The 14,924-nt window shown below is 46.8% G+C and overlaps 1 long non-coding RNA gene across 1 annotated transcript; it reads left to right on the forward strand.

Annotated features, from left to right (window-relative positions):
• Positions 1-97: 97 nt before the first annotated feature.
• On the forward strand, positions 98-14,632 carry LOC143776691 (uncharacterized). The gene is made up of 3 exons (XR_013215893.1): positions 98-178; positions 3,411-3,525; positions 14,501-14,632. It is a non-coding gene; the product is annotated as an uncharacterized LOC143776691 (long non-coding RNA).
• The last annotated feature ends 292 nt before the right edge of the window (positions 14,633-14,924 follow it).

Consider the following 14,924-nt stretch of genomic DNA (forward strand, 5'->3'; position numbering starts at 1 on the left):
CCGCCTCCCCAAAGAGCAGTGACTTCCTGTAGCGCTCCGAACACGCCCCTAATCCTCAGAGGACACGCCCTCTCCGTTGATTTAGGTGTGAGGCGCACAACAGCTCCACAGTCAGTGACAGTTCACTTTCATTTCTGGCAGCAGCAGCAGCTGGCCGTGCGCAGAGGTGTAATGTCATGTAAGTGCAGTGTTGTCAGGAGAGAGGAGGCAGAACGGCCTGAAGTGCTGCAAAGTGAAACTGAAGTGAAAAATACTTGTTTCCTCAACAAAAATGCAAATTTATACACGTCTGTCCATATAGAGTAGATAAGGGACTATTATATCACAGCTGTAGAGAGAGACGCGGAGCGCACATCTAGTGTCACACATTGCTCCGTCCTGCCCTCAGACTGACATCCGCGCCTCTCAGACTATGGCGTCCGTGCTCCCCTCAGACTATGACCTCCGTGCTCCCCTCAGACTATGTCCTCTGTGCTCCCCTCAGACTATGACCTCCGTGCTCCCCTCAGACTATGACCTCTGTGCTCCCCTCAGACTATGACCTCTGTGCTCCCCTCAGACTATGACCTCCGTGCTCCCCTCAGACTATGACCTCCGTGCTCCCCTCAGACTATGACCTCTGTGCTCCCCTCAGACTATGACATCCGCGCCCCTCAGACTGTGACGTCCGTGCTCCCCTCAGACTATGACCTCCGTGCCCCTCAGACTGTGACGTCCGTTCTCCCCTCAGACTATGACATACGCGCCCCCCTCAGACTGTGACGTCCGTCCGCCCCTCAGACTATGACGTCTGTGCTCCCCTCAGACTATGACATCCGCGCTCCCCTCAGACTGTGACGTCCGTTCTCCCCTCAGACTATGACATCCGCGCCCCTCAGACTGTGACGTCCGCGCTCCCCTCAGACTATGACGTCCGCGCTCCCCTCAGACTATGACATCCGCGCCCCTCAGACTGTGACGTCCGTGCTCCCCTCAGACTATGACATACGCGCCCCCCTCAGACTGTGACGTCCGCGCTCCCCTCAGACTATGACGTCCGCGCTCCCCTCAGACTATGACATCCGCGCCCCTCAGACTGTGACGTCCGTGCTCCCCTCAGACTATGACATACGCGCCCCCCTCAGACTGTGACGTCCGCGCTCCCCTCAGACTATGACCTCTGTGCTCCCCTCAGACTATGACGTCCGTTCTCCCCTCAGACTATGACGTCCGTGCTCCCCTCAGACTATGACGTCCGCGCTCCCCTCAGACTGTGACATCCGTCCGCCCCTCAGACTGTGACGTCCGCGCCCCCCTCAGACTATGACATCCACGCTCCCTTCAGACTATGACGTCCGTGCTCCCCTCAGACTATGACATCCGTCTGCCCCTCAGACTATGACGTCCGCGCCCCCCTCAGACTATGACGTCCGCGCTCCCCTCAGACTATGACATCCACGCTCCCCTCAGACTATGACGTCCGCGCTCCCCTCAGACTGTGAAATCCGTCTGCCCCTCAGACTATGACATCCGTGCCCCCCTCAGACTATGACGTCCGCGCTCCCCTCAGACTATGACATCCACGCTCCCCTCAGACTATGACGTCCGCGCTCCCCTCAGACTGTGACATCCGTCTGCCCCTCAGACTATGACATCCGTGCCCCCCTCAGACTATGACGTCCGCGCTCCCCTCAGACTATGACGTCCGCGCTCCCCTCAGACTATGACATCCGTGCCCCCCTCAGACTATGACGTCCGCGCTCCCCTCAGACTATGACGTCCGCGCTCCCCTCAGACTGTGACATCCGTCCGCCCCTCAGACTATTATTAAAGAACAAGACGTGCACTCTCGCAATTGGTGGTGCAGACTGAACATGGAGGGATACTCCAGACTATAGTTATACAACAACAGTCGCACTCAAAGAAAGGTTTTCAAAGTTTTGGTTTGACTGAAAAACGTGGTTTTCTTTATTACAAACACCAAAATAAAGGTATCACCGCAGTGTTTCAAGGTAGGTAGGTAACGTTTCGACCCACAGGGTCTTTCTCAAACCTTACTTTTGATTGGTAGGAGCAGAGTGAAGGGCATAGATCCCTGGAAGGGTGTAGGAGTCCCGTTAGGGGCTGTAGCAGCGAAAGTGGTGGTGTCTGCGGTGGTGGTGTGTTCACTCTGCTCCTACCAATTAAAAGTAAGGTTTGAGAAAGACCCTGTGGGTCGAAACGTTACCTACCTACCTTGAAACACTGCGGTGATACCTTTATTTTGGTGTTTGTAATAAAGAAAACCACGTTTTTCAGTCAAACCAAAACTTTGAAAACCTTTCTTTGAGTGCGACTGTTGTCGCCCCTCAGACTATGACATCCGCGCCCCCCTCAGACTATGACGTCCGTGCTCCCCTCAGACTATGACATCCGTGCTCCCCTCAGACTATGACGTCCGCGCTCCCCTCAGACTATGACGTCCGCGCTCCCCTCAGACTATGACGTCTGCGCTCCCCTCAGACTATGACATCCGCGCTCCCCTCAGACTATGACGTCCGCGCTCCCCTCAGACTATGACGTCCGCGCTCCCCTCAGACTATGACATCCGCGCTCCCCTCAGACTATGACGTCCGCGCTCCCCTCAGACTATGGCCTCTGTGCTCCCCTCAGACTATGACCTCCGTGCTCCCCTCAGACTATGACGTCCGCGCTCCCCTCAGACTATGACATCCGCGCTCCCCTCAGACTATGACGTCCGCGCTCCCCTCAGACTATGACGTCCGCGCTCCCCTCAGACTATGACATCCGCGCTCCCCTCAGACTATGACATCCGCGCTCCCCTCAGACTATGACGTCTGCGCTCCCCTCAGACTATGACATCCGTGCTCCCCTCAGACTATGACGTCCGCGCTCCCCTCAGACTATGACATCCGCGCTCCCCTCAGACTATGACGTCCGTGCTCCCCTCAGACTATGGCCTCTGTGCTCCCCTCAGACTATGACCTCTGTGCTCCCCTCAGACTATGACGTCCGTGCTCCCCTCAGACTATGACCTCTGTGCTCCCCTCAGACTATGGCCTCTGTGCTCCCCTCAGAATATGACCTCTGTGCTCCCCTCAGACTATGTCCTCCGTGCTCCCCTCAGACTATGGCCTCCGCGCTCCCCTCAGACTATGACCTCTGTGCTCCCCTCAGACTATATCCTCTGTGCTCCCCTCAGACTATGACCTCTGTGCTCCCCTCAGACTATGACCTCTGTGCTCCCCTCAGACTATGTCCTCTGTGCTCCCCTCGGACTATGACATCCATTCACTCCTCAGATGATGACATCCGTGTACCCCTCAGACTATGACGTCTATTAGATTACATTACAAGCCAATGTGATTGCAGATTATTTTGTTCCCCATTGATCTGTAACACTTCTTTTCTGAATCTTGACATTGTGCCAGTATTGGACTACGCGGAATGCAACATGGAGTCCTGATGGAGGGGGCTGGACGGTGTGCAGGATGGCAAGGCTGGATGAAGGAAGGAAGAGGTTGCAGTGTAAAAGATGAAGTTCAGGTGAAAGGGAGGTGCTGGGATGTGGGACCTTGTGTTTAACACCTGAGGGGGACTCTGGGATGATCATTAATGCCAGGCATTGTGGTGGTTAACACCTGGGGAATTACACTTAAGGCCGGCGTCACACTGGCGAGTTTTACGGACGTAAGAGCGCAGAAATTACGTCCGTAAAACTCGCCAAATAAACGGCACAATTATTCTCAATGGGGCTGCTCCTATCAGCCGTATATTACGGTTCAGTATTAGGCCGGCGTCACACTTGGCGTAAGACAATACGGAACGTATTATACGTCCGTAATACGGAGAAATGTTCCCAAAATAGTGATCCGTAGGCAGGGTGTGTCAGCGTATTTTGCGCATGGCATCCTCCGTATGTAATCCGTATGGCATCCATACTGCGAGATTTTCTCGCAGGCTTGCAAAACCGACATCTAATGGATTTATGTGCTCAAATGTTCGGGAAAACATATATACAGTATATATATATATGTCATTGAGACACATATATATATATTCTGTATTTATATTTACTTCAGCGTGATATCTGTGAACAGCCGGTAATTCAATTGCCGGCTTTTCATTTCTCCTGCACAAACCCGACATGATATGAGACATGGTTTACATACAGTAAACCATCTCATATCCCCTTTTTTTTTTTGCATATTCCACACTACTAATGTTAGTAGTGTGTATGTGCAAAATTTCAGCGCTGTAGCTGCTAAAATAAAGGGTTAAATGGCGGAAAAAATTGGCGTGGGCTCCCGCACAATTTTCTCCGCCAGAGCGGTAAAGCCAGTGACTGACGGCAGATATTAATAGCCAGGAGAGGGTCCATGGTTATTGGCCCCCCCGTGGCTAAAAACATCTGCCCCCAGCCACCCCAGAAAGGGCACATCTGGAAGATGCGCCTATTCTGGCACTTGGCCACTCTCTTCCCACTCCCTGTAGCGGTGGGATATGGGGTAATGAAGGGTTAATGCCACCTTGCTATTGTAAGGTGACATTAAGCCAGATTAATAATGGAGAGGCGTCAATTATGACACCTATCCATTATTAATCCAATTGTCTGAAAGGGTTAAAAAACACACACACACACACATGATTTAAAAGTATTTTAATGAAATAAACACACCGGTTGTTGAAATATTTTATTGCTCTCTCAATCCATTTGCAGTCTCTCGCTTGGCAAGATAATAAACGCACAAGATACATACCTTCTGCTGACCCGTCACTTCCCACGAGGTAATCCATCTGAAGGGGTTAAAATAATTTACAAGCAGGAGCCCTGCTAATGCAGCTGTGTGCTCGTGCTTGTAAATCCCCGGCGAATGAAGGAAATGTAGGTCATTGACCTACATTTCCTTCAGTCGCGGTGATGCACCCCCTGCTGGATGTCCTCATATGACCTGGAGCGTGGGAAAAAGTTCCCAGGCTGCAGTTCATGAGAACATCCAGCAGGGGGCGCATCACCGTGACTCAATGTAAGTATAGATCACTCTGCTTTCCTTTCAGCACCCGGGGATTACAGGCACGAGCGAGTGGTTTATCGCAGCTCGTGCCTGTAATATTAGTTAACCCCTTCAGATGGATTACCTCGTTGGACGTGACGGTTCATCTGAAGGTATGTATCTTGTGCGTTTATTATTTTGCCAAGCGAGGGTTTCCTAAGGATTGAGCGAGCAATAAAATATTAAAACAACCGCTGTGTTTATTTCATTAAAATACTTTGTAATCATGTGTGTGTGTGTTTTTTAACCCTTTCAAACAATTGGATTAATAATGGATAGGTGACATAATTGACGCCTCTCCATTATTAATCTGGCTTAATGTCACCTTACAATAGCAAGGAGGCATTAACCCTTCATTACCCCATATCCCACCGCTACAGGGAGTGGGAAGAGAGTGGCCAAGTGCCAGAATAGGCGCATCTTCCAGATGTGCCTTTTCTGGGGTGGCTGGGGGCAGATGTTTTTAGCCACGGCAGATGTTTTTTTAATTAAAAATAATTTACAAGCAGCAGCCCTGCTAATGCAGCTGTGTGCTTGTGCTTGTAATTCCCCGGAGAATGAAGGAAATGTAGGTCAATGACCTACATTTCCTTCAGTTGCGGTGATGCGCCCCTGCTGGATGTTCTCAAGAACTGCAGCCTGGGAACTTTTTCCCATGCTCCAGGTCATATGAGGACATCCAGCAGGGAGCGCATCACCGCGACTGAAGGTAACTATAGGTCATTGACCTACATTTTCTTCATTCTCCGGGGAATTACAAGCACGAGCACACAGCTGCATTAGCAGGGCTCCTGCTTGTAAATGATTTTAACCCCTTCAGATGGATTACCTCGTGGGACGAGACGGTTCATCAGAAGGTATGTATATTGTGCGTTTATTATTTTGGCAAGCGAGGGTTTCCTAATGGGGTGGCTGGGGGCAGATGTTTTTAGCCACGGGGGGGCCAATAACCATGGACCCTCTCCTGGCTATTAATATCTGCCCTCAGTCACTGGCTTTACCACTCTGGCGGAGAAAATTGCGCGGGAGCCCACGCCAATTTTTTCCGCTATTTAACCCTTTATTTTAGCAGCTACAGCGCTGAAATTTTGCACATACACACTACTAACATTAGTAGTGTGGAATATGCAAAAAAATGGGGATATGAGATGGTTTACTATATGTAAACCATGTCTCATTTCATGTCGGGTTTGGGAAGGAGAAATGAAAAGCCGGCAATTGAATTACCGGCTTTTCACAGATATCGCGCTGAATGAAATATAAGTACAGACTATATATATATGTGTCTCAATGACATATATATATATATATATATATATATATATATATATATATATATATATATATATATATATATATATATATATGTTTTACCGAACATTTGAGCACATAAATCCATTAGATGTCGGTTTTGCAAGCCTGCGAGAAAATCTCGCAGTACGGATGCCATACGGATTACATACGGAGGATGCCATGCGCAAAATACGCTGACACACCCTGACTACGGATCACTATTTTGGGAACATTTCTCCGTATTATGGCCGTATTACGGACGTAAAATACGTTCCGTATTGTCTTACGCTGAGTGTGACGCCGGCCTAAAGGGTTATTCCAATCTTTATAGATGGATATTGTAAAAACAAGCACTTCTGCCTTTTACTGCTTATTCAAATTTGCAGCTGTTCCTGAGATATTAATACTTTTGTTTACAGCTGGTTGCCTAGGAGACCACCACTATAACCACTGCGAGATTAGGAAATGACAGTGTGCTTTAGCGATTTCGGCCTAATTCAAAAGAGAACTTACAACCTCAATAGAAAAGAGCTTGTAAGCACTGTGCGTGTTTTGCTGTCTAGCAGTGGTGGTCGGTCTCTAAGGGTATGTTTCCACGTTCAGGAAACGCTGCGTTTTTGACGCTGCGTTTTTCCGCAGCGTCAAAAACGCAGCGTCCAGATGTTACAGCATAGTGGAGGGGATTTCATGAAATCCAGACTCCACTATGCGTTAAAAAACGCATGCGTTTTTGCCGCGAAAACGCATGCGTGGTGCGTTTTTTCTAAACGCAGCATGTTGCTACTATGAGCAAAACACGCAGGTACACCGCAGGTGACCTGCCAGTGACCTCAGGTGCATTTTTGGTCAGGATTTTACCTGCATAAAATCCTGACCAAAGCCTGAAGCAAAACTGAACGTGGACACATACCCTAAGCCAGCTGTAAACAAAGAAAAAGGTGTTAATATCTGAACGGCTATAAATTGCGCTTTGTAGGTATTTACAAGCATTATCTAATAATACCCATTTCCATTAAGGGATGGAACTGTGGCTGATGCCATACGGTTCACAGTGACCAGCACTTTTTTGGGGGCACTGTGGATGAAAACTGGAGGGGGCACTGTGGATGACAATTAGAGGGGGCACCGTAGATGACAACTGCAGGGGGCACTGTGGATGACAATTAGGGGGGCATTGTTGATGACAATTAGAGGGGGCATTGTTGATGACAATTAGAGGGGGCATTGTGGATGACAATTAGAGGGGGCACTGTGGATGACAATTAGAGGGGGCACTGTGGATGACAATTAGAGGGGGCACTGTGGATGACAATTAGGGGGGGCATTGTGGATGACAATTAGAGGGGGCATTGTGGATGACAATTAGAGGGGGCATTGTGGATGACAATTAGAGGGGGCACTGTGGATGACAATTAGAAGGGGGCACTGTGGATGACAATTAGAGGGAGCACTGTGGATGACAATTAGAAGGAGCACTGTGGATGGCAATTAGAGGGAGCACTGTGGATGGCAATTAGAGGAAGCACTGTGGATGACAATTAGAGGGGGCACTGTGGATGACAATTAGGGGGGGCATTGTGGATGACAATTAGAGGGGGCATTGTGGATGACAATTAGAGGGGGCATTGTGGATGACAATTAGAGGGGGCACTGTGGATGACAATTAGAAGGGGGCACTGTGGATGACAATTAGAAGGAGCACTGTGGATGGCAATTAGAGGGAGCACTGTGGATGGCAATTAGAGGAAGCACTGTGGATGACAATTAGAGGGGGCATTGTGAATGACAATTAGGGGGGGCATTGTGGATGACAATTAGAGGGGGCATTGTGGATGACAATTAGAGGGGGCATTGTGGATGACAATTAGAGGGGGCATTGTGGATGACAATTAGAGGGGGCATTGTGGATGACAATTAGAGGGGGCACTGTGGATGACAATTAGAAGGGGGCACTGTGGATGACAATTAGAGGGAGCACTGTGGATGACAATTAGAAGGAGCACTGTGGATGGCAATTAGAGGGAGCACTGTGGATGGCAATTAGAGGAAGCACTGTGGATGACAATTAGAGGGGGCACTGTGGATGACAATTAGGGGGGGCATTGTGGATGACAATTAGAGGGGGCATTGTGGATGACAATTAGAGGGGGCATTGTGGATGACAATTAGAGGGGGCACTGTGGATGACAATTAGAAGGGGGCACTGTGGATGACAATTAGAAGGAGCACTGTGGATGGCAATTAGAGGGAGCACTGTGGATGGCAATTAGAGGAAGCACTGTGGATGACAATTAGAGGGGGCATTGTGAATGACAATTGGAGGTAGAATTGTGGATGACATTTAGGAGGGGCACTGTGAATGACAAATAGGGGGCACTGTGGCTGAGAATTAAGGGGGGCACCGTGGATGACAATTGGAGGGGGCACTGTGGATGACAATTAGGGGTGGCACTGTGGTGGAGAATTGAACGGGCAATTGTGGCTGAGAATTAAGAGGGGCACTGTGAATGGCAATTTGGGGGGACACTGAATGACAATTAGGGGGGCACTGTGGATGACAATTAGGGGTTATTGTGGATGACAATTAAGGGGTGGCACTGTGGCTAGTAATTAGGGGAGGCACTGTGGATGACAGTTGGGGAGACACTGAATGACAATTAAAGGGGCACTGTGGATGACTATTAGATAGGCATTGGTAAGCAGGGGGATAGTATAACTGACATTTAGGGGACACTCAGGATGACCTATGAGGTGGTGTTGAGAATGTGTCATTTGAGGGGGGCGCTGAGGATGACTCTTAGCGCAAACATTTGTCTTGGCAGGATCATGTTAAAACTTGAATCCCACCCCTGAATATAACCTCACTGCTTGGAATGAGGCCAATAGAAGTGTCCGCACAGCAGGATGATAGGATCACATAATGACCACAGTTTGGTGCCACTTTGTAGAGTAATTTCAGAATCTTCAATACTTTTACAGGAATTCACTAAGTAATGATTTGAAATTAATACGACCACAATATCCCCATTTCCAGCCACAGTACACCGCGGGTTCAGACCGCTCATTCCAAATTTACACAACAGGTGTGGTTGTTCTAAGATGATTGCGGGAGTAGTCAGTGTAATAAATGTCATCTGTCACGTGAAAGCAAATAGATAAAAACATATTACCTGCGTGACTCACAGAGCATTGTAACAGAATGCAATAGAAAACTGCAGCCAATGAGACTACAAGCCGGATTCTATAATCTGTTACTGGAGAGATCAGGCTATGTTCACACGATCCTTTTTTTGCTGCTGTTCTGCAGCGCTTTTCAGGCTGTGGATCTGCATCCTTTTTCCATGCAGGGTACAATACAATGTTACCCTATGGAAAACAAAAACCGCTGTGCCCACTATCCTTTTTTTCTCAGGCAAATCCGCGCGGATTTGCCTGCAGAAAAAAAGAAGTACCATGTCACTTCTTTCTGCGGATTCAGCTCCTGTTTTCAACAGGCACCAATAGGAAAGTGCTGTTGAAAACCCGCAGAGGAATCTGCAGAAGAAACTGCAGGAAAATCAGCAGTGCAGTTTTGCACTGCGGGTTTTCCAAATCAGGACCTGAAAAAAAGGATCAAAAAAAGGATCGTGTGAACATGGCCTCAGTCCCTGACCGAGTAGGAGCAGTCTCCATATAACGCCCGTCACCCCTTATCACTACATATTTTGGTGAACGCCAAGATACTATTAAAAAATTTAATTTGCACCTGCATAAAAATTCTGTCAATCAATGTGCAGCTCTTAATCATGGAGCCGTCCACCTTAGATAGAATAAACCCAGGTATGAATGCAAAATTATATCTGCAAAGTAAGGAATTTTTCCCATGCCTGCAGAAGAGTCAGCAAATCTCCTGATTTCTTCCACAGTCTCTAGAAACCAGCGATTCCCAAAATTTTCTTGTGCTCCTGGCACACTCAGAAAAGAGGAGAATGGGTCAGGGAAGGAGAGTAATAGGCTTCTCATCTCACCTCTTTAAGGAGTGGGGGGGGTAACGGCCTTCTGCTCAATTTTGAACCATGGCGACTTGATGGAGGAACGCTCTAGGAGGATCGATCTTGTGCAAGCCTAGATAGGTCCACCAACGTCTTCTCCACCGTTATCCTGATAGTATCAAGTCATTGTCTCTGTGTTTGGCTTTGCAAACACCTTCTTACCCTTCTGACTCTTTGACCCAGTGGCAATCTTCTCCGGCTCTAATTGACACACCTGGACCTAGGTGTTTATAGACTCTCAAGCCTACTGCTTAGAGTTGCCGGTGATATTTCCATTTCCACCTGTTGAGACTTGGAGCTAAAGTATTCGGCTATCTTCCTCTTTTGTGTTGTTGGAGGATGCCTGTGTTACATCTCTGAGTCTTCTCAAGATAAGTGTTCCCCTTATTTGTCTACCCCAGCTGTCTTTAGTGGTAGTGGGGCTTGACTAGTTCGTATCCTGTCCTTCGCTATGCAGGGCTTAGGCTGGTTTCACACTTGCGTTTTGATCTGCAGCGTTTTTTAAAAAAACCCATGTGGTGAAAAAAACGCATGTAAACGCATGCAAACGCTGCGTTTTTTAGACGCATGCGTTTTTGCATGAAAAGCAAAACGCTGCGTTTTGCCGCGTTTACATGCGTTTTTTCCCGCGTTTGCGTTTTTGAAACGTATGCTGAGAAGTGTGTGACAGTTGCCAATCATCAAAATCAACTAGAAAACCCACTTTTAATAGAATTAGGTAGGGTTAGGATCCCTAGGGTTAGGGTTAGGGGTAGCTTTTTATTATAATGTCCTGGTCACCAGGTCACTGATAAGCCACCCCCCACCATCAAGGTGATAAAGGGATCCAAACCCTAACCCTACCCCTAACCGTAACCATAGGGATCCAAACCCTACCCCTAACCCTAACCATAACCCTTGGGGTCCTAACCCTAACCCTTGGGATCCAAACCCTAACCCTAACCTTAACCCTACCCTTAACCCTAACCATAACCCTAGGGATCCTAACCCTAAGGGTTAGGATCCTAACCCTAAGGGTTAGGGTTAGGATCCCTAGGGCTAGGGTTAGGGTTAGGATTCCTAGGGTTACTAGGGATCCTAACCCTAACCCTAACCGTTACCCTAGGGATCCTAACCCTAAGGGTTAGGGTTAGGATCCCTAGGGTTAGGGTTAGGATCCCTAGGGTTAGGGTTAGGATCCCTAGGGTTACTAGGGATCCTAACCTTAGGGTTAGGGTTAGGATCCCTAGTAACCCAAGGGTTAGGGTTAGAGTTTTCTTGTTTTTTTGTGTGTTTTCTTGTGTTTTTCTATAGAAACGCATGCGTTTTTAAACGCATGCAAACGCATGTGCTTAAAAACGCATGCGTTTACATAGACAGCAATGCATTTTTTTGCCGCGAATAAACGCATGGGTTTTTTTAAGGCAAAAAAAGCCACTAGAAATTACTACAGGTTGCATTTCTGCAAATGAACGCACGCGTCAAAAAACGTATGCGTTGCCGAAAACACGTCAAAACGCATGCGAAAAATGTGGTGAAACGTGGTGTAAACGCATGCAAACGCTGCGTTTTTTAGACGCATGCGTTTTTGCATGAAAAGCAAAACGCTGCGTTTTGCCGCGTTTACATGCGTTTTTTCCCGCGTTTGCGTTTTTGAAACGTATGCTGAGAAGTGTGTGACAGTTGCCAATCATCAAAATCAACTAGAAAACCCACTTTTAATAGAATTAGGTAGGGTTAGGATCCCTAGGGTTAGGGTTAGGGGTAGCTTTTTATTATAATGTCCTGGTCACCAGGTCACTGATAAGCCACCCCCCACCATCAAGGTGATAAAGGGATCCAAACCCTAACCCTACCCCTAACCGTAACCATAGGGATCCAAACCCTACCCCTAACCCTAACCATAACCCTTGGGGTCCTAACCCTAACCCTTGGGATCCAAACCCTAACCCTAACCTTAACCCTACCCTTAACCCTAACCATAACCCTAGGGATCCTAACCCTAAGGGTTAGGATCCTAACCCTAAGGGTTAGGGTTAGGATCCCTAGGGCTAGGGTTAGGGTTAGGATTCCTAGGGTTACTAGGGATCCTAACCCTAACCCTAACCGTTACCCTAGGGATCCTAACCCTAAGGGTTAGGGTTAGGATCCCTAGGGTTAGGGTTAGGATCCCTAGGGTTAGGGTTAGGATCCCTAGGGTTACTAGGGATCCTAACCTTAGGGTTAGGGTTAGGATCCCTAGTAACCCAAGGGTTAGGGTTAGAGTTTTCTTGTTTTTTTGTGTGTTTTCTTGTGTTTTTCTATAGAAACGCATGCGTTTTTAAACGCATGCAAACGCATGTGCTTAAAAACGCATGCGTTTACATAGACAGCAATGCATTTTTTTGCCGCGAATAAACGCATGGGTTTTTTTAAGGCAAAAAAAGCCACTAGAAATTACTACAGGTTGCATTTCTGCAAATGAACGCACGCGTCAAAAAACGTATGCGTTGCCGAAAACACGTCAAAACGCATGCGAAAAAACGCATGCGTTTTTTCATGTTAAGTATAGAAAAAAAAACGCATGCGTTTTTTAGCGCTAAAACGCAGCGTCCAAAAACACAAGTGTGAAACCAGCCTTATTGCCAGTGTAAGGCAGGCATTAGGTTTCTGCTCAGCTATAGGTGCACAACCTATATAGGGACATTTAGGGCAAATAGGGTGACGTTAGATCTCCTAGGTGTCTCCACGCCCCATTCCCTAATGTTGGGTTCCCTTCCCCTTATCACTTTGTGTTGCACTTAGTCTTTCTTACATTGTGCGTGACACATTGGTTGCTGGTCTTCCTTTTTGCCTTGCTCCTTCTATTCTTCTGACCATGATGTCCTTCTCCAGTGATTGCTCTCTTCGTAGGCAAGTCATAGCTTGATGATACTTGCTTTGAGTAACATGTCTGGCTTGATTTGCTCCAAAATTGATTTATTTGTTCTTCTTGCCATCCATAGGATTGAAAACATCCTTCTCTGGCACCACATTTCAAAGGCATTGATTCTTCTCCTGTCCTGTTTCTTTATCGTGCAGCTTTCACATCTGTATGTTATCACAGAAAAGAACAAACTATTTATGAGCAGTGAAATGTTCCTTGATTTGAAGACCTTGTCCCCTTGACTTCATTGTTGAGTTGCCTATTGCTATTCTCCCATTGACTTCCGGTGTCGTCGCTGAGTGATCATTGATCCGAGTAGGTTGAACTCCTTTACATCTTCCAGTTTGTCGCCGTCCTTCTCAGATGTGTCCCGGTCGTACTTGGCAGTAGTCAATTCCTTTGTGTTGAGTAGCAGTCCCATGCTCGAGCTTTCCGTCTCGACACTCCGTAATAAATCCTTCATTCAGTCTACACTTGTTGTTATCAATGATCTATGGTCTGTGTACTTAAGATTGTTGATTGTCCAGCGATTTTTATTGCTTCTTCTTTTTCAGCAAGTAGAGTCTTCCTGAAAATAGCTAAAGGGGTGTAGATATGGGGAAAAAAAATTTGGAGTGACACTAACACGCCGCAACCCCGAAAAAATTGGCAAATATGAACTTACCCCATCAATTCGTAAACAGTGGTTGGACCTCAACCTATCAGACATTAATATCATGTTCTGTGGATATGTACGTGGCTTTAGTCAAGGCGTCCCTTTAATTGGAAAGTAGTAAAAAGTGACACTGCAGGTAATATCAGTAAACTTATGATACAATCACAGCAAGACGAGCTATATATCATACCCTGCATATGTGACAAAATTTTGGGCTATAATAAATAATTTTTGCCATTCAGATTCATTAAAAAAATTGCAAAGTTTGGCTTTTTCTGGCTCTTTATTTCCTTGCAGAACGGGTTTGAAACTCTTATCTTTCTTTTTTTAGCTGATTTATGACCTCATTAATGTTCAATTCAACATTGATGTGATTTTTGGTCTAATTTATAACCAATTAATTCATTCTACAGCCAGAAATGTGGACACAAATAGCCTCTAAAAACCCCCAAATACTATTTTTTTAAATGAAATTCAGTTGTATAAATTATTAAAAGTCCAAAATACATAAAGTTAAGTACGGTAAATAATTTTTTTTTTTTTTGTTTTGTTTTTAAAGTCCATATTCATTAAAATTGCATACAAACCATTATGTTTTACCTAGGACGACAGGTGAACCTACAGAGTTAAATAACAGGGGTAACGAATAGCAGAGACCATCAGATTGACAGCATCCTATACTGTTAGACATTGCCAGATAACAGTGCAGTAATCTGCCAGCGCTGGACTTAGCCCGGACCAACCAGTCTTACAAGACATGACAAGGTGCCGCCATGTGTGCAAAGAAAAAAAAATCCAAAGTGACTGACATTTGGGATTTTCCCTGAAACAACTCTCACCTTTACTCACCCTTAAAGTATGTCAATAAATTGCTGTAATTCTGAAGTTATATCCTTTGAAGAGCTGAATTCCTTGTAACCGGCATATACACTTGCAAGCTTGTGTTCTAAATGGGGAGAGGGGACCAAGTCGCTGGTAGACAAACTGGCAGCTGCTTATCTACCCTGAAAATACAGGATTGGGCATGT

The sequence above is a fragment of the Ranitomeya variabilis genome, chromosome 5 (genome assembly GCF_051348905.1).
Source record: "Ranitomeya variabilis isolate aRanVar5 chromosome 5, aRanVar5.hap1, whole genome shotgun sequence".
NCBI lineage: Eukaryota > Metazoa > Chordata > Amphibia > Anura > Dendrobatidae > Ranitomeya > Ranitomeya variabilis.